The sequence below is a fragment of the Meles meles genome, chromosome 2 (assembly GCF_922984935.1).
Source record: "Meles meles chromosome 2, mMelMel3.1 paternal haplotype, whole genome shotgun sequence".
Taxonomy (NCBI): Eukaryota; Metazoa; Chordata; class Mammalia; order Carnivora; family Mustelidae; genus Meles; species Meles meles.
Window position 1 is genome coordinate 81,997,759 of NC_060067.1, and position 18,868 is coordinate 82,016,626.

An 18,868-nucleotide genomic window follows, 5' to 3' on the forward strand; every position below is an offset into this window, starting at 1 on the left:
GAGTCCCTTTATCATTACTTATAAATAATTCATTATAGATATATCAATAAGGCTATTTAAGGCTATTTAATCAATAAGGCTATTATATCTAAGATCCCTTTCAGTCAAAATCGATTATAAAACAGTAACAAAAAATTCTTAAGGATTAATTTAAATGGCAATTAATAAGTAAATTTTTGTGCATTTTTTCCTTAAAATTACCATATACATACTTTTAAACATTGACTTTTTGGTGTGAAAGAAGTAATTTAATTAAAGTGGTCTAATTATGATTGTTTACCAGAACCTTATAAATTATAAGCAAAATAACACCATTGTCTGTTGATTATTCTAATTGTATGGAAAATAGACTCAGGGAAATCAGTGACTCTATAAAATGTAATAACCTTCATAACATAGGAGTCCCAAAGAAGAAGAAAGAAAAGAGGGCCAGGGGCGCCTGGGTGGCTCAGTGGATTGAGCCGCTGCCTTTGGCTCAGGTCATGATCTCAGGGTCCTGGGATCGAGCCCCGCATCGGGCTCTCTGCTCCACAGGGAGCCTGCTTCCTCCTCTCTCTCTGCCTGCCTCTCTGCCTACTTGTGATCTCTCTCTGTCAAATAAATAAATAAAATCTTTAAAAAAAAAAAAAAAAAAAAGAAAAGAGGGCCAGAATTTATTTGAGGAAATTATAGCTGAAAACTTCCCTAACTGTGCGAAGGAAACAGACTTCCAAATCCAGGAGTCACAGAGAAGTCCCATCAAAATTAACAAAAGCAGAAAATACCAAGACATATTGTAGTTAAATTTGCAAGATATATAGATAAAGAAAAAATCCTAAAACCAGCAAAACAAAAGAAGGTTTGAATTTACAAGGGAAGACAAATAAGATTAGCAGCAGATTTCTCCACAGAAACTTGGAAGGCCAGAAGAGAGTGGCATGATATATTCAACATGCTGAATGGCAAAAATCTGCAGCCAATAATATTTTATCCAGCAAGGCTATCATTCAGAATACAAGGAGAGATAAAGAGTTTCCCAGACAAACTAAACTAAATGTGTTTGTGACCACTAAACCATCCCTACAATAAATATTAAAGTGGACTTTTTGAATGGAAAAGAAAGACCAAAAGACACACAGACTAGAAAGAAACAGAGAAAATCTCCAGAAACAAAGACAAAACAAGTAATACAATGTCATTAAATTCTTATCTATCAATAATTACTCTGAATGTAAAGGGAATAAATGCTCCAATCAAAAGAGAAAGAGTAGCAGAATGGATTAAAAAAAGAAGAAGAAGAAGAAGAAGAACAGGACTCATCTATATGCTGCCTATAACAGACTCATTTCAAAGTTCAGTCTAAAGACACCTGCAGATTGAAAGGGAGGGGATGGAGAACCACTTATCTTGCTAATGGACATCAAGAGAAAGCTGGAGTATCCATACTTTATCAGACAAACCAGATTTTAAATGAAGACTGTAATAAGAGATGAAGAAGGGCACTATATCATAATAAAGGGGTCTGCCCAAGAAGAAGATCTAACAATTTTAAATATGTATGGTCCCAATCTGAAAACACAGAAATGTATAAAACAATAACAGACATAAAGAAACTCATTGAGCAATACAATAATAGTAAGGGGCTTTAACACTCCACTTAGAGCAATGGACAAATCATCTAAGAAAATCAACAAAGAAAAAATGTCTTGCAACTTTGCTGACATATGTACAGAAATCTATTGCATTTCTATACACTGAACCAACAAAGCCACAGAATGAGAAATCAAGGGATCAATCCCACTTATAATTGTACCTAAAATAATAAGATAACTAGGAATAAAACTAACCAAAGTAAAAGACCTATACTCTGAAAGCTATAAAACACTTTTGAAAGAAACAGAAGGTCACACAAAGAAATAGGGGGGAAAAAAAAAAGATTCCATGCTCATGGATTGGAAGAAGAAACATGGTTAAAATGTTTATAATATCCAAGGCAATCTACATACTTAATGCGATTCCTATCAAAATTCCACCAGCCTTTTTTCACAGAGCTAGAACAAAACATCCCCAAATTTGTATGGAACCACAAAAGATCCCAAAGAACCAAAGGAATCTTGAAAAAGAGAAGCAGACCTGGATGCATCAAAATTCCAAACTTTTAAGTTCTATCACAAAGTTGTAGTAATCAAGACGGTATGGTACTGGCACAAAAACAGCCACACAGATCAATGGGACAGAGGAGAAAACCCAGAAATGAACCCACAACCGTTTGGTCAACTAATCTTCAACCAAGCAGGAAAGAATATCCAATGGTAAAAAGACAGCCTCTTCAACAAATGGTGTTGGGAATACTGGACAGGAACAAATAGAAAAATGAAACTGGACCACTTTCTTACACCATACAAAAAAATAAATTCAAAATGGAAGAAAGACTTAAATGTGAGACAGGAAGCCATCAAAATCCTAGAAAGGAACACAGGAATGTATTGGATGGAGCACTGGGTGTAGTGCATAAACAATTAATTCTGGAACACTGAAAAGAAATTAAAAAATAGTAAAAAGATTTTTAAAAACTCATAAAGAAAACAAATGAACAAACAAAACAGAACTCATGGATACAGAGGACAGATGGGTGTCTGCCAGAGAGGAAGGGGGTTGAGGGTGAAATGGATAAAGGGGATCAAGAGGCACAAACTCAAAGTAATAAAACAAATAAGTCATGGGGATGTAATATACAGCATGGTGACTATGGTTAATAATATTATATTTCATATTTGAAAGTTGCTAGGAGAGTAAATCTTAAAGGTTCTCATCACAATTAAAAACATTTACATTTAGATTTAAAAAAGAAAAAAAAAGAACACAGGCAATCTGTGACATTGTCTATAGCAACTTATTAGTAGATATGGCTCCAGAGGTAAGGGAAACAAAAGCAAAATGAACTATTGAGGCTTCATTAAGATAAAAAGCGTCTACACAATGAAGGAAACAATGAACAAAACTAAAACACAATTTTCAGAATGGGAGAAGATGTTTGCAAATGACATATCTGATAAGAGTTGCTATCCAAAATCTATAAAGAACTTATCAAAGTCAACACCCAAAAAACAAATAATCCAGTTAAGAAATGGACAGAAGAGGAGTAGGCACATTTCCAAAGATTTTATTTTTGATTCAGTTAAATGTTTTATACTTTTACTGGCTCTTCCTCTTAATACATATATTTAAATTTATTTCCTCTTAGCTTTCAGTTTCCTTTTGGGGCTATAGTGTTTTTGACCTCTATTTTATATGATCTTAATATGTCATACTGTAGAAAAAAATTAGTTTTCTTTTTAAATGTAGTGGAAGGTAAAAATTCAGAGATTTTAGGGCACCTGGGTGGCTCAGATGGTTAAGTGACTGCCTTTGGCTGAGGTTGTGATGGATTACCGGAATCAAATCCTGCATTGGGCTTCCTGCTCAGCAAGAAGTCTGCTTCTCCCTCTGACCCTCTCCCCTCTCATGCCGTTTCTTCCTCTCTCAAGTAAATAAATAAAATCTTTTTAAAAATTAGAGATTTTAATTTGTATTTCTACTTCTATGGATCCAATTTTTTTATTTGATATCTTTGAAACCAAAATTCAGAATTTTATCCAAATTTAGGAAGAAATAGAATGCTTTTATACATTATGTAATATACCTTCCCCTGTGGCACCACATAATTGAACACATGAATAGTTTTGAAGTAAAAAATATGAATATTCACACAACAGCCTGAGAATTTGATTTCACCTAAACAAATAAAAACAATAAACTCTAGATGTGCATAACTTTTTGAATTTGTAATTGAGGATAAACAATTATAGACTTATATTACTCCATGAATTTTCAATTCATACTTTGCACAAGATAGTCTTATGTTACTGATGACCTTAAAAATGTGTAATATAGATATATGTTTCATTAAGTGTTGTGATAATTATCTTCTTATTTGAGAGAATTCTTATAGGAACAGATAATACACCTATTAGAATTATTCAAATACTGTTATACTGGTTAGTATTTGGGGAAGACAAGGCTCTTTTCCTATATTTGACATTGTCATTTACAAATATCTACAAACTGGAGATATCTGATTAAGATCAATTTTGAGTGTAGAATTTAAGAAATACTCTTATTGCCTCTACTCTCTACATCTTCCTGGTTTGCCTCATTATCTGGTGAACACCTTGTTTTCCTTATTTTAACTTATATATAAGGTTTTTCCTGATCCATTGATTCCATTCTTTATTACATTTATTCAATAGCCACTTATCAAATGTTTTCATTTCCATGCCCATAATTATTCTAATTATAGCTTATGTTGAAATAGACACAACAGGGAAATTTTTTCCTTTGTGAACCTTACATTGTAGAAAGGAGGGAGAAATAATACATATATAAAAGTCATTGATAAAAACTGAAGAAAAATAAATCAGAATAAGGGGACAGACAATTACAGAGGAGGTTGTGATTCCAGAGTCCTCAGAGAAGGTATTTCTGAGCAGATGAATTTTGTGCATGAAGAGAACAGAAATAAGGCCCTGTGTCTGAAGTAAGAGAGAAAGAGTGGTAAAAAATGATTCTCAAGAACCAATCGAAGGTCAGATCATGTCATATTATAACTTGTATCTGTTCATGTATATGTCTGTGGCAAGACTTTTGTTTTTCAGTAAACACTTGATAAAGAAATGAATATATTTCAAATAATAGCAAGTTGATAGAAATGCATAATATATTTTCTATCCTATTAAAAAAAATAAAAAGAGAAGACTTCTAAGAGAAAATATGAAAGGCTTTGGCATGTCTGATAAGTAAGACACACATTTTAGATGAATGAAGATGTTTAAAAGAGGAAATGTTTATGGATTTTTGTAGATGCCAAATTGAACAATTCCTTTAACATTTCGATAAATAAGAAAAAGAAAGACCTATCAAGCTGACAAAATAAAAGGTAAAAGCGAAGAAAATAGGCTCTAATAATAAATGAGGTTATTTATTCAAATCAACTCAAGATTTGCCATTTAAACAAAACATCAGAAATTAAGTGAGCTTTGAATTTAATGTAATCAAGAGCTGGAAATCTCTAAGTTTTAATTTTCAATGCATCTGTAAAAAATAAAAGGAGGAACTCAGGTCAAATGAACATAAATTAGGGATAATGAAGTTCTTTAATTCCAGGGGTAATTAATTAACAGATTCTTCATGATTTTTATTTTAGAATTATCATGGGAATGAGTACTATCTGCTAAAAGAATAACATAATATCAAGGTACATATGTCAATAAATCAAATTTCCCTCATGAACGGAATATGCTTCAATGTGCTTTTGAGAATTGCGGGCTAGAGTGAATTTCTCTTCAGGCTATATTCTCCAGAGCAAATGATTCATATTTAGATTATTTTTTGAATGGAATGTGTGACTTACTTTGAATTCAGTATCTGGGGCTCCCAGCAGAATTTCCTTAGCAAACATCACAGCTGTTAGGAAGTCTGGCATATGGAAGCTTGATCTACATGTTGTTTTCCAAACTTTTAACACATTGCTTCTTCTGTATTCAGCCATTCCTGAAAATGAGACTACGCATTTGGTGGAAACTAAAGAAAGTCTTTGTGATCTGGAGTAGGCCATATAATCTCCCCAACAAGGCCTTAGATTGTTTATTTTTGAAATATAGGGATCAGAAGACATGATTTAAACAACATTTCCAAATCTAAAACTATATTGTTTCCTGAAATTCAAACGAATTGATGACATCAGCAGTTACTTTGGCTGTCCTGAAAAATCTGTTAAATATTTTTTCCATTTTTAATGTATCAGTAGTGCCAAAATTTTGCTAAATCTAAATATAAAATATAAATAAGTAAACTATTTTTCCAAATCATATATAAAGAATGTGTTTTTAAAAAATATTTATTTATTTATTTATTTGAGAGAGAAAAAGAGAATGAATGAGTAGGAGGATCAGAGGGAGGGGGAAAAAGCATTCCAAGCAGATTCCACGCTGTGCACTGAGCCCAATGTGTGGACTCAGTCCCCTGACCCTAAGACCACAACGTGGGCCAAAACCAAGAGTCAGATACTCAACTGACTGAGCCAGGCAGGTACCCTCTATGTAAAAAATGTTTGCATGACATTATTATATATGCAGCTGTACACATTTCTAATTCACTTTACTATGTATCCATATTTTGAAACCAGGAAGTTCATCTTTACCTTGGGGCATTTTCTAAAATAAAGAATTCTGAATTTTTTTTTTTTAATAAACATATAATGTATTTTTATCCCCAGGGGTACAGGTCTGTGAATCGCCAGGTTTACACACTTCACAGCACTCATGATAGCACTTGCCCTCCCCAATGTCCATAGCCCCCTCCCCCTCTCCCAATCCCAACTCCCCCCAGCAACCCCCAGTTTGTTTTGTGAGATTAAGAGTCATTTATGGTTTGTCTCCCTCCCAATCCCATCTTGTTTCATGTTTTCTTCTCCTAACCCCCCATGTTGCTTCTCCATGTCCTCATATCAGGGAGATCATATGATAGTTGTCTTTCTCCGATTGACTTATTTCACTAAGCATGATACACTCTAGTTCCATCCACGTCGTCGCAAACGGCAAGATTTCATTTCTTTTGATGGCTGCATAGTATTCCATTGTGTATATATACCACATCTTCTTTATCCATTCATCTGTTGATGGACATCTAGGTTCTTTCCATAGTTTGGCTATTGTAGACATTGCTGCTATAAACATTCGGGTACATGTGCCCCTTTGGTTTGTATTTTGGAAGGGGAGGCGAACCGTAAGAGACTATGGACTCTGAAAAACAACCTGAGGGTTTTGAAGGGTCAGGGGTGGGAGGTTGGGGGAGCAGGTGGTGGGTAATGGGGAGGGCACGTTTTGTATGGAGCACTGGGTGTTGTGCAAAAACAATGAATACTGTTACACTGAAAAAATAAATAAAATGGAAAAAAAATAAAATTAAATTAAAAAAAAAGAATTCTGAGTAGTAGTTAAAATTTTTAAAGTATTTTATCTTCAGTCCTCTCGTAAATAAACCAAAGAAGAGGAATATGAAAGCATTTGGACATACATTATATGTCCATGCTTGTACAAAAAAAAAAAAATCTAACTAAAGTCAGGGTTTTTTAGTGTAATTTCCTTAACCATCAAATTCAAATATTCTTCTGGAGCTACTTTCTTCAAAAATCGCACCAAGCTTCTTCCCCACCTCCCTAAAAATTACCAAATTCAGAGAGCTTTGAAGCCTTATTACCTCTCAAAGGCTGTCAAAAACAAACAAACAAAAAAACCAGTGGGGGGAAAAGTTAATATTTTATGCCCAGGAAGGTGCCAGTAGAGAAAGTTTAACTATATACATAATTATATCACATTTACAACTCTTCCCTTAAACAATATGAGATAAAATTTTTGGCAATCCAATGAAAATGGAAAGTAGAGTGAGCGATGATCAATTTTAGAGTTTTTTTTTTTTTTTTCCTCCCATGTTCTTCAGAATCAACTATCAACTTAATGGTGTTGTCATTTTTTCTTTTCTCTATGAAAATGTCTGGTTAGAAAATGTCTTTAAACTTCTCTATTTTACCTCATCATTCATTAGCACTAAGGTACAGCATATTAATTTGAAAGACAATTCACACATTTTTCATATATTTTCTGAGATTCCAAGTTTTATTACCTCACTTTTATGATCCTCTATAATTACAACTAATACAAAGTAAATGTTGGAAACAACAACAACAACAGAAACCCCACAGGTTGATCATCAAATACCGTATGTCTCAAAAAAAATTAAAATGGGGTACCTGGGTGGCTTAGGTCATGATCCCATGGTCTTGGGATGGAGCCCCACATTGGAATCCCTGCTCCACAGAGAACCTGTTTCTCCCTCTCCCTCTGACTGCCATTCTGTGTACTAGCGCTCTATCTATATATGCTCTCTCTGTCAAATAAATAAATAAGTATATAAATAAATAAATAAGAACTTCCAAAATAAATTAAGTCTAGTAGGTAATTGTGCAAACTTCACCATTTCCTGAGTTTTCTGATAATGACTCACTTTAGAATTTGGAATGAATCTACACAGTATTAAAGAACCACAATTCTACTTAAAAACTCTTTTGTTGTAGCAGGGCCAGTAATATTAAGAATTTCAAAAATTAAATTTACATAAACATTCTTTAATAAAAAGCAGTTTTTGAGGAATACTACATGTTATTTTGGTGTACTGAGACTCTCTACTGTACTTGGTAGTTAAATATTCTCCCATCCTTTAAGGGTTGCCTGGAGTTTACAATACTTAATCTCAATTTATCAGGTTCACTGCATAGAAAACTGTCCCAAAGTTAGTGTTTCAAAACAGTAATTATATTTTTCAAATTCTGTAGATTTACTGGTTAGTTGTGCTTGTCCCACTGGGGCTCATTAATCCAGCTTCACTCAGCTGTTTCACAGGCAGTGGTGGAAGTTTCATGATATCCTACACTCACTTCTCTAGAAGCTTTGCTGTTTTTTATCTGTCGGGGTGCCTCAATTTTCCTTGTTGTGGTCTCTCATCCTATAGCAAAACTGACAGGGTTTTTTCATAGTCTGATGATATCAGAGCTACAGAATGTGAGAAAAGGAATTCAAAGACTCACAGGCTGGGATATGTACTCATATAATTTCCATGACATTCATTGGTCAAAGCAAGTCTTGAGGATAGGTTGATTATTATTATAGCATTTAGACCATCCTGGCATGGTGTACCTGGATATTGTAACTCAGAGTTCGGTACTACCAAACAAAAACATGGGATACTAGATGGAAAGGAAAGGGTCAAAGAGAACTGTTGTATTGGAGAGCCTTGTTAGCGAAATGTTTGGAAAAACTAGAGCACACAATAACTTAAAAGAAGGTAGATTACATGTCTACAAGCTCAAGGGGAAATGTTTGAAAAGAATCATGATAATAGTGTATGTTGGTTATGACTAGGTGACTTTTAATAATGTATCATCAGAAAGAAACTCAGGAGAAGAGTTGGCTTTTTTGCAAATAAAAATAAAACTGAGAGAGTTGGGGGCTCTGAAAACTTTAAAAAAAACTGGCAGTTTCTATACTCAAAAAGTATGAAATGAGAGTTTAAAAAGACATGGAGCCACAGAGTCTATTAAAACTAAGTGTTGCTGCAAAGATCAGTTGAAGAGTGTGACCTCTACACCTAAATCAGATCTCACAGTAGACTTCATTAAGTTAAAAGAGATTCTTAGATGTAAGAAAGCAAAGACATATATCAGGCCTGAGAGTTATGTGCAGGAGACACTTTGGGTGTGATTACTGGCACATAGGACTAACTGAAAGTAAAAAGAAGGTTAGAACTATACTACCTTCAAAGGAATTCATTTGCAAAGTTACCATAGGCTTAGGCTTAAAGTAAAAAAAACTAAAACAAATTTGTATCTGTTATCTAGCCGTGCCTGTAATAGGTTGAATTGTATCCTTCCAAAATTCTTATCCTAACCCCCAGTACCTTAAAATGTGATCTTATATGGAAATATGGTCATTGCAGAGGTAATTAGTTAAGATGAGGTCATACTGGAATACAATAGGATCCTACTCCAATAAGACTGGTATTCTTATAAAAAGGGCCAATTTGGAAACAGACATACACAGATAGGAAAATGCCATGGGAAGATGAGGTGGATCATCAAGCCAAAGAACAGCAAGGACTGCTGGCAAACCACCCAAAACTAGAGGAGAGAAATAGAACAGATTCTCCCTTACCTGCTATCAACCCTGACAATCCCTAAATCTCAGATTTCAAGACTTCAGAACAGCAAGAAGATAAATGTTTGTTATTTAAGCCACCCAATTTTTGGTGCTTTGTTATGGCAGCACTATGAAGCTAACACAATGCCTTTAAAAACCCCCTCTAACTAAACTAAACTAAACTAAACTAAACTAAACTAAACTAAACAACTAAACTAAAACTAACAACCTTTACATTCCTCATATTTCTAAATTTGATCAAGGATCTCTAGTTAGTTCCATGTGTAGAGAGCATTCATAGTTTAACCCAAGGAATTACCAAATTATTATGAATGAATAATTACTGTATGTCCAACCTTTCCCCTTACTAAAAACAAATTTCTATTTTTTAAAGCAAAAAGAAAAATTTTTTTTTTCTTTTGGAAAGAACTCTTAATATTTACTCTCTTAACAACTTTAAAATATACCATACAATAGCATTGACTATAGTCATCATGTTGTACATTACATTCTTACTACTTATTTAACTTATAACTGAAAGTTTATAGCTTTTGACCACCTTCAACCAATCCCTATTATTGTTATCCTCTCACTTCTGATTGATATTATAGTAGAGCAGATAATATGTGTTTTTAGGTCACAAGTGCCAAGGGACTGTATACAAACACTAAGAGTGTAGCCAAAAATAAGAAAACAGGCAGAAACTCTAAATGATTATGGAAAGGAGAGCTGTTTAGTGATCCAGCTTGGACTGGGATGTGATAAAACAAACAAACAAACAAACAAATGAACAAACAAACAAAAAACTTTTGTTAAGTCCTGAAATCTAGGAGTTGTTTTTAACAAAGTTATACTATTTGAATATGCTATATATCTCCATTTATTGATGCCTCATATTTTTCTACCTTGCAATATGCTACTTCTATCTTCATTTCTTTCATATTTAGCTACTCTAATTTTCTTTATTCTTTGTGCATATTCAAGTTTTTTGTAAAAAATTCAGAGTTGGTTTGTTCATTGAAGAAGGTTTGAAAAGAAAATCTAGTTTTATTAAGCAAAAAGGAATTGAATAGAAGATATGAAGTACTTACACATTGTTGGAAAAACTGAAAGACTGTGAATGAGGCATTGAGAATGACTCCAACAATAATTTCACTGTTAAGAGTACTCTCAGTTCCAGCACTGGGTTCTCCAGTGGAACCATGTAGGTCTAAGTCAGGACTTAACACTGCCCAGGCTATTTCAGCTAAACCAAGAAGAATGGACACCCAAAGCTTAGTCCAAAATTAGGGAATCAGATCAAGAGGCTGTTATTACTGACACTTAACTGTGAGCCCTGCTAAAGCAGTGGTAGCTACAAATGATAAACATCTATGTGTCAGAGTATGGCACAATTTTTTTTGTTACCCATGTAAAGATTGGGTTGCCTTTTTGTTTTGTTGATTGTTTCTTTCACTGTCCAGAAGTTTTGTATCTTGATGAAGTGCCAGTAGTTCCTTTTTGCTTTTGTTTCCCTTGCCTCTAGAGACGTGTCTAGCAAGAAATTGCTATGGCTGGTGTCAAAGAGATTGCTATTTGTGTTATCTTCTAGGATTTTGATGGTTTCCTGTCTCACATTTAGTCTTTCATCTTTAGAATTTTTTTGTGTAAGAATGTGGTCCAGTTTTCATTCAACATTTTGAGTTCTTTTGTGATCAGATACCTAGCATCTCTAAACTTAGCATCTCCACAACTAACTTTACTTGACATGGATTTATTTATTTATTTTTTTTTAAGATTTTTATTTATTTATTTGACAGACAGAGATCACAAGTAGGGAGAGAGGCAGGCAGAGAGAGAGGAGGAAGCAGGCTCCCTGCCAAGCAGAGAGCCCGATGCGGGGCTCGATCCCAGGACCCTGGGATCATGACCTGAGCGAAAGGCAGAGGCTTTAACCCACTGAGCCACCCAGGCGCCCCGACATGGATTTATTTATCTCTAAATAAATTTCCTTGGAATGCAATAATTCATTTTTACCTACAGTCAGATTTATTAAGTGATTATTTCCTTTTCCAGATTTTTGTCATTACTGCTACAAGTCTCAATGCAATAATATCAAAAAGAGATGTTCATCTGACACCAGATCAAAGTCAAAGATTATTTTCTGGCAAAGAAAGTAATGTAAGCAATTTCTCATTGAGAAAATCATGTGCCATGGAAAAAGTATTAGGAAATTTTTAAAACATCATATAATATAATGCAGAGAATGAAACACACTAGGTATATAGTACTTTAGAATGCATTGTAAAAAGTACAATATGTCAATTATCATAAAACATAGAAGCCACAAAACTACTGAAAATTATATTAAGATATTATATTCCAAGTCTTCAAAAAGAAGTACATAGGATTTCTCTCTATAAAACCATCATTTTTTTTTCCAAAAATAGGATTTTTTTAAATGGTAAAAATCTAATCTAAATAGGAATACAGAATGGACAAGACATCTATCAGACCAGAGCAGAGTTTGATTATCATTTGTTCCATTGTCATAACATTAGACAAGACATTTAAACTTCCTGAGACTAATCTGTCTCCTTTCTGAATGAGAATCAGATATGCTCATTTCTTTTTTTTTTTCAGTTTTTTAAACTTTTTAAAAATTTTTTTTCAGTGTTCCAAAATTCATTGTTTATGTACCATACCCATTGCTCCGTGCAATATGTGCCCTCCTTAATACCCACCACCAGGCTCACCCAACCCCTCCTCCCCTCCAAAACCTTCAGTTTTTTTTTTTTCTCAGCTTGCACAGTCTCTCATGGTTTGTCTCCTTCTCTAATTTCCCCCAACTCACTTGTCTCCATCTCCCCATGTCCTCTGTGTTATTTCCTATGCTCCACAAGTAAGTGAAACCATATGATACTTGACTCTCTCTGCTTGACTTACTTCACTCAGCATAATCTCTTCCAGTCCCATCCATGTTGATACAAAAGTTGGGTATTCATCCTTTCTGATGGAGGCGTAATACTCCACTGTATATATGGACCATATCTTCTTTATCCATTCATCTCTTGAAGGGCATCTTGGCTCTTTCCACAGTTTGGCAACTGTGGTCATTGCTGCTATGAACATTGGGGTACAGATGGGCCTTCTTTTCACCACACCTATATCTTTGGGGTAAATACCCAGTAGTGCAATTGCAGGGTCATTAATTAATTCCTTAATTTCTTAAGGAATTGCCACGGTTTTCAAAGTGGCTGCACCAAAGTGCATTCCCACCAACAGTGTAAGAGGGCTCCCAAAAGACCCCACCCCCAAACTACTAGAACTCATACAACAATTCAGTAATGTGGCAGGATACAAAATCAATGCACAGAAATCAGTTGCTTTTTTATACCCTAACAATGAAAATATAGAGAGGGAAATTAGAGAATTGATTCCATTTACTATAGCACCAAGAACAATAAGATACCTGGGAATAAACCAAACCAAAGAGGTAAAGGATCTATATTTGAGGAACTACAGAATACTCATGAAAGAAATTGAAGAAGACAAAATAAGATGGAAGAATATTCCATGCTCATGGATCAGAAGAATAAATGTTGTTAAAATGTCTATACTGCCTAGAACAACCTATATTTTCAATGCCATGCAGATCAAAATTCCACCAGCATTTTTAAAAGAGTTGGAACAAACAATCCTAAAATTTGTATGGAACCAGAAGAGACCCCAAATTGCTAAGGAAATGTTGAAAAAGAAAAACAAAACTGGGGCATCACGTTGCCTGATTTCAAGCTTTACTACAAAGCTGTGATCACCAAGACAGCATGGTACTGGCACAAAACAGACACATAGACCAGTGGAACAGAGTAGAGAGCCCAGATATGGACCCTCAACTGCATGGTCAAATAATCTTCAACAAAGCAGGAAAAAATATATAGTGGGAAAAAGACAGTCTCTTCAATAAATGGTGCTGGGAAAATTGGTCAGCTATATGTAGAAGAATGAAACTCAACCATTCTCTTACACCATACACAAAGATGTACTCATTTCTAATCATTTTTAGATTCAACTTTCTATTGGTTTTTTACTCTACTTCAGATTGAAAATCTGTCTCAACCAAACTCCTTTGGTTATTTTAAATGCTGCTACTAAATATATTTAACTTTTTAAATTAGAATAATATCTTTTGTGATAAATTTTACATTGGATCTTATTCTACATTGACCCTAAATAATGTCTAAGTTCTCTTAAATAAAATTATGGTTTAGAACACTATCTCTGCCTCAATCCCAAGTAACTATATAGAACGTCATCATAATTCTCTGAAATGAAACTAGTGCTAACTTTGCATTTAAAATTTTAAAATCTCAAATATGTTTTCCATTTCTCTTATGCCTTGAAGCTATCCCATGCCCTCTACTAATACTATAAGTATGTGGGATTGTGCCTCCAGTCCTCATTATCTTGCCTGAGCTCACAAAAAAGGAAAATCTGCCAACATTTGGAAGTAGTGCTGAGGGAGATCTCCTGAACTCTTCTTTCTCACTCCCTCTTACTCTTGGAAGTGGGGATGATTAAGTCATTGAAATAAATTAACATTTTAAAGATCATCTTTTATGAATAACCTGTTCTCCTGTCTACTCCCTCCATTTGATTTAGGGCCTGGTTTCCTATATACCATTAGTTTAGGCATCTGCTCTCTTTGTAATAAGCACACCCACCAGGAAGGCCATGTCTTTAGAAACAGGTTCTCTTTACCCAGTCTCTTTGGTTGTACATGCTTCGTGCTTGGGTCTTTTACTATATTCAGATAGGGTCTATGGATAAAAAAATGGTCACCTGCCATCTGCAAATGTGGAGAATTATTGGACCTTGTCTATAACTATTAAAAGATAATCTTTTCTGTGTGTACTGCTTCAATCTCATTACTAGATATCAGTCTATTCAGGTTGTCAGTTCTTCCTGGTTCAGTTTTGGGAGTTTATAGTTTTCCAGGAATGCATCCATTTCATCTAGGTTGCTTAGCTTATTGGCATATAACTGTTGGTAATAATTTCTGATGATTGTTTCTATTTCTTTGGTGTTAGTTGTTATCTCTCCCTTTTCATTCATAATTTTATTAAATTGGGCTTTCTCTCTTTTCTTTTGGATTAGTGTGGCCAATGGTTTATCGATCTTATTGATTATTTCAAAAAACCAGCTTCAAACCATTGATACATTCGACTGTATCTCTGGTTTCTGCCTCATTGATCTCTGCTCTAATCTTGATTATTTCCCTTCTTGCGTGTGGAGTTGGTTTCATTTGTTGTTGATTCTCCAGTTTTTTAAGGTGTAGAGACAGCTGGTGTATTCTGGATTTTTCAGTTTTTTTGAGGGAGGCTTGGATGCCTATGTATTTCCCCCTTAGAACCACCTTTGCTGTATCCCATAGGTTTTGGACCAAAGTGTTTTCATTCTCATTGGTTTCCATGAATTGTTTAAGTTCATCTTTGATCTCCTGGTTGATCCAAGCATTCTTAAGCAAGGTGGTCTTTAGCTTCCAGGTGTTTGAGTTCCTTCTGAAATTTTCCTTGTGATTGAGTTCCAGTTTCAAGGCATTGTGATCTGAAAATATGCAGGGAATAATGTCAGTCTTTTGGTATCTGTTGAGTCCTGCTTAACTGCTTATACTGGGACCCAGTATGTGGTCTATTCTGGAGAAGGTTCCATGTGCACTTGAGAAGAATGAGTATTCTGTTGTTTTAGGGCGGAACGTTCTGTATATGTCTATGAGGTCCATCTGGTCCAATGTTTCATTCAATGCTCTTATTTCTTTATTAATTTTTTGCTTCAATGATCTGTCTATTTCTGATAGAGGCGTATTAAGATCTCCTACTATTATTGTATTCATATCAATATGACTCTTTACCTTGATTAATAGTTTTTTATGTAATTGGGTGCTCCCATATTGGGGGCATAGATATTGGATAAAAGACCTCAACGTGAGACAGGAATCCATCAGAATACTAGAGGAGAACATAGGCAGTAACCTCTTCGATATGAGCCACAGCAACTTCTTTCAAGATATTTCTCCAAAGGCAAAGGAAACAAAAGCAAAAATGAACTTTTGGAACTTCATCAAGATCAAAAGCTTCTGCACAGCAAAGGAAACAGTCAACAAAACAAAGAGGCAACCCACGGAATGGGAGAAGATATTTGTAAATGACAGTACAGACAAAAGGTTGATATCCAGGATCTATAAAGAACTCCTCAAACTCAACACACACAAAACAGATAATCATATCAAAAAATGGGCAGAAATGAACAGACACTTCTCCAATGAAGACATACAAATGGCTATCACACACATGAAAAAATGTTCAACATCACTAGCCATCAGGGAGATTCAAATTAAAACTACATTGAGATACCACCTGACACCAGTTAGAATGGCCAAAATTAGCAAGACAGGAAACAACGTGTGTTGGAGAGGATGTGGAGAAAGGGGAACCCTCTTACACTGTTGGTGGGAATGCAAGTTAGTGCAGCCACTTTGAAGAACAGTGTGGAGATTCCTCAGGAAATTAAGAATAGAACTTCCCTATGACCCTACAATTGCACTACTGGGTATTTACCCCCAAAATACAGATGTAGTGAAAAGAAGAACCATCTGTACTCCAATGTTTATTGCAGCAATGGCCACGGTCGCCAAACTGTGGAAAGAACTAAGATACCCTTCAATGGATGAATGGATAAGGAAGATGTGGTCCATATACACGATGGAGTATTATGCCTCCATCAGAAAGGATGAATACCCAACTTTTGTAGCAACATGGATGGGACTGGAAGAGATTATGCTGAGTGAAATAAGTCAAGCAGAGAGAGTCAAGGATCATATGGTCTCACTTATTTGTGGAGCATAACAAAGAACATGGTGGACATGGGGAAATGGAGAGGAGAAGGAGTTGAGGGAAATTGGAAGGGGAGATGAACCATGAGAGACTATGGACTCTGAAAAACAACCAGAGGGTTTTGAAGGGGCAGGGACAGGTGCGAGGCTGAGGAACCAGGTGGTGGGTAATAGGGAGGGCACGTACTGCATGGAGCACTGAGTGTGGTGCAAAAACAATGAACACTTTTACACTGAAAATAAACAAATAATAATAATTTAAAAAAAAAGATAATCTTTTCATCTGCTGAGAATCCTATTTTCCTTTGGTTAGCACCAAGAAGGAAGATAAGCATACTTCAACCCTTAACAAACTGTAGTGTTCTATTTTTGATCCTAGAGTATTTTAAGCCTCTGAGTATCTTCTGGCTTCCAAAAGAAGTACATTTTCTATATCACTTTTTACATTTATGATAAGCCTCCTGCTTAATGGTTTCATTTGGATAATATTTCTCTGCTCTGAGAAGTACAACTGCAGAGATATGAATGCACATTGTTATTCACTAATGGATATTTTAAACATCATCCAACATTTCAATAACTGGTAAATACAAAATATATTTCTCCTTCATTTTTTTAAGTAAGATTTTTTTTAAAATATCAGAGGAAGTGGGACTTTTAAGAAAAACATAATAAATTCTCCATTAGTGAAATGTGAAGCCTACCATTCACCACAAGGACCATTACCATGAAGGGACTGAATTATATAGCTGAACAAGGCCCAGAGTGTGAATCATACTATCAAAGAGTGACCTTATTCCAAAACTCCTTTTCTAGAAAACTAAACATTATTTTTGCAAAACCTGATTATAAGAGAGTATTGAAATTCCTTAAAAAATATTTCACAACAATAAGTCAATCGGAGAAAGACAACTATCATATGATCTCCCTGATATGAGGACATGGAGAAGCAACATGGGGGGTTAGGGGGATAGGAGAAGAATAAATGAAACAAGATGGGATTGGGAGAGAGACAAACCATAAATGACTCTTAATCTCACAAAACAAACTGGGGGTTGCTGGGGGGAGGTGGGATTGGGAGAGGGGGAGGGGGCTATGGACATTGGGGAGGGGAGGCGAAACATAAGAGACTATGGACTCTGAAAAACAACCTGAGGGTTTTGAAGGGTCAGGGGTGGGAGGTTGGGGGAACAGGTGGTGGGTAATGGGGAGGGCACGTTTTGCATGGAGCACTGGGTGTTGTGCAAAAACAATGAATACTGTTACGCTGAAAAAATAAATAAAATGGAAAAAAAAATATTTCACAACAAAAGAGATTAACATCCACCAAAGTGGGAAGAAATGGTTCAATGGTCATTTTTTTTAATTAATTTATTTATTTTTATTTGCTTATTTACAGCATAACAGTGTTCATTGTTTTGGCATCACACCCAGTGCTCCATGCAGTACGTGCCCTCCCTATTACCCACCACCTGGTTCCTCAACCTCCCACCCCACCCCACCCCCTCCCACCGCCCCTTCATAACCCTCTGGTTGTTTTTCAGAGTCCATAGTCTCTCATGGTGCATCTCCCCTTCCAGTTTCCCTCAACTCCCTCTCCTCTCCATCTCCCCATGTCCTCCATGTTATTTGTTATGCTCCACAAATAAGTGAGACCATAGAATACTTGACTCTCTCTGCTTGACTTATTTCGCTCAGCATAATTTCTTCCAGTCCTGTCCATGTTGCTACAAAAGTTGGGTATTCGTCCTTTCTGATGGAGGCATAATACTCCATTGTGTATATGGACCACATCTTCCTTATCCATTCATCTGTTGAAGGGCATCTTGGTTCTTTCCACAGTTTGGCGACCGTAGCCATTGCTGCAATAAACATTGGGGTACAAATGGCCCTTCTTTTCACTACATCTGTATCTTTGGGGTAAATACCCAGCAGTGCAATTGCAGGGTCATAGGGAAGCTCTATTTTTAATTTCTTCAGGAATCTCCACACTGTCAATGGTCATTTTTAAATGACAAATAGTTTTCTTTTTTATATGTAACAGCTTTAAAAGTTATTTTTATTTTTCAATCACCTTCCATGTTTTCTTTTTTTTTTCTTTCTCATTTTATTTATTTTTTCAGCGTAACAGTATTCGTTCTTTTTGCACAACACCCAGTGCTCCATGCAAAACGTGCCCTCTCCATTACCCACCACCTGTTCCCCCAACCTCCCACCCCTGACCCTTCAA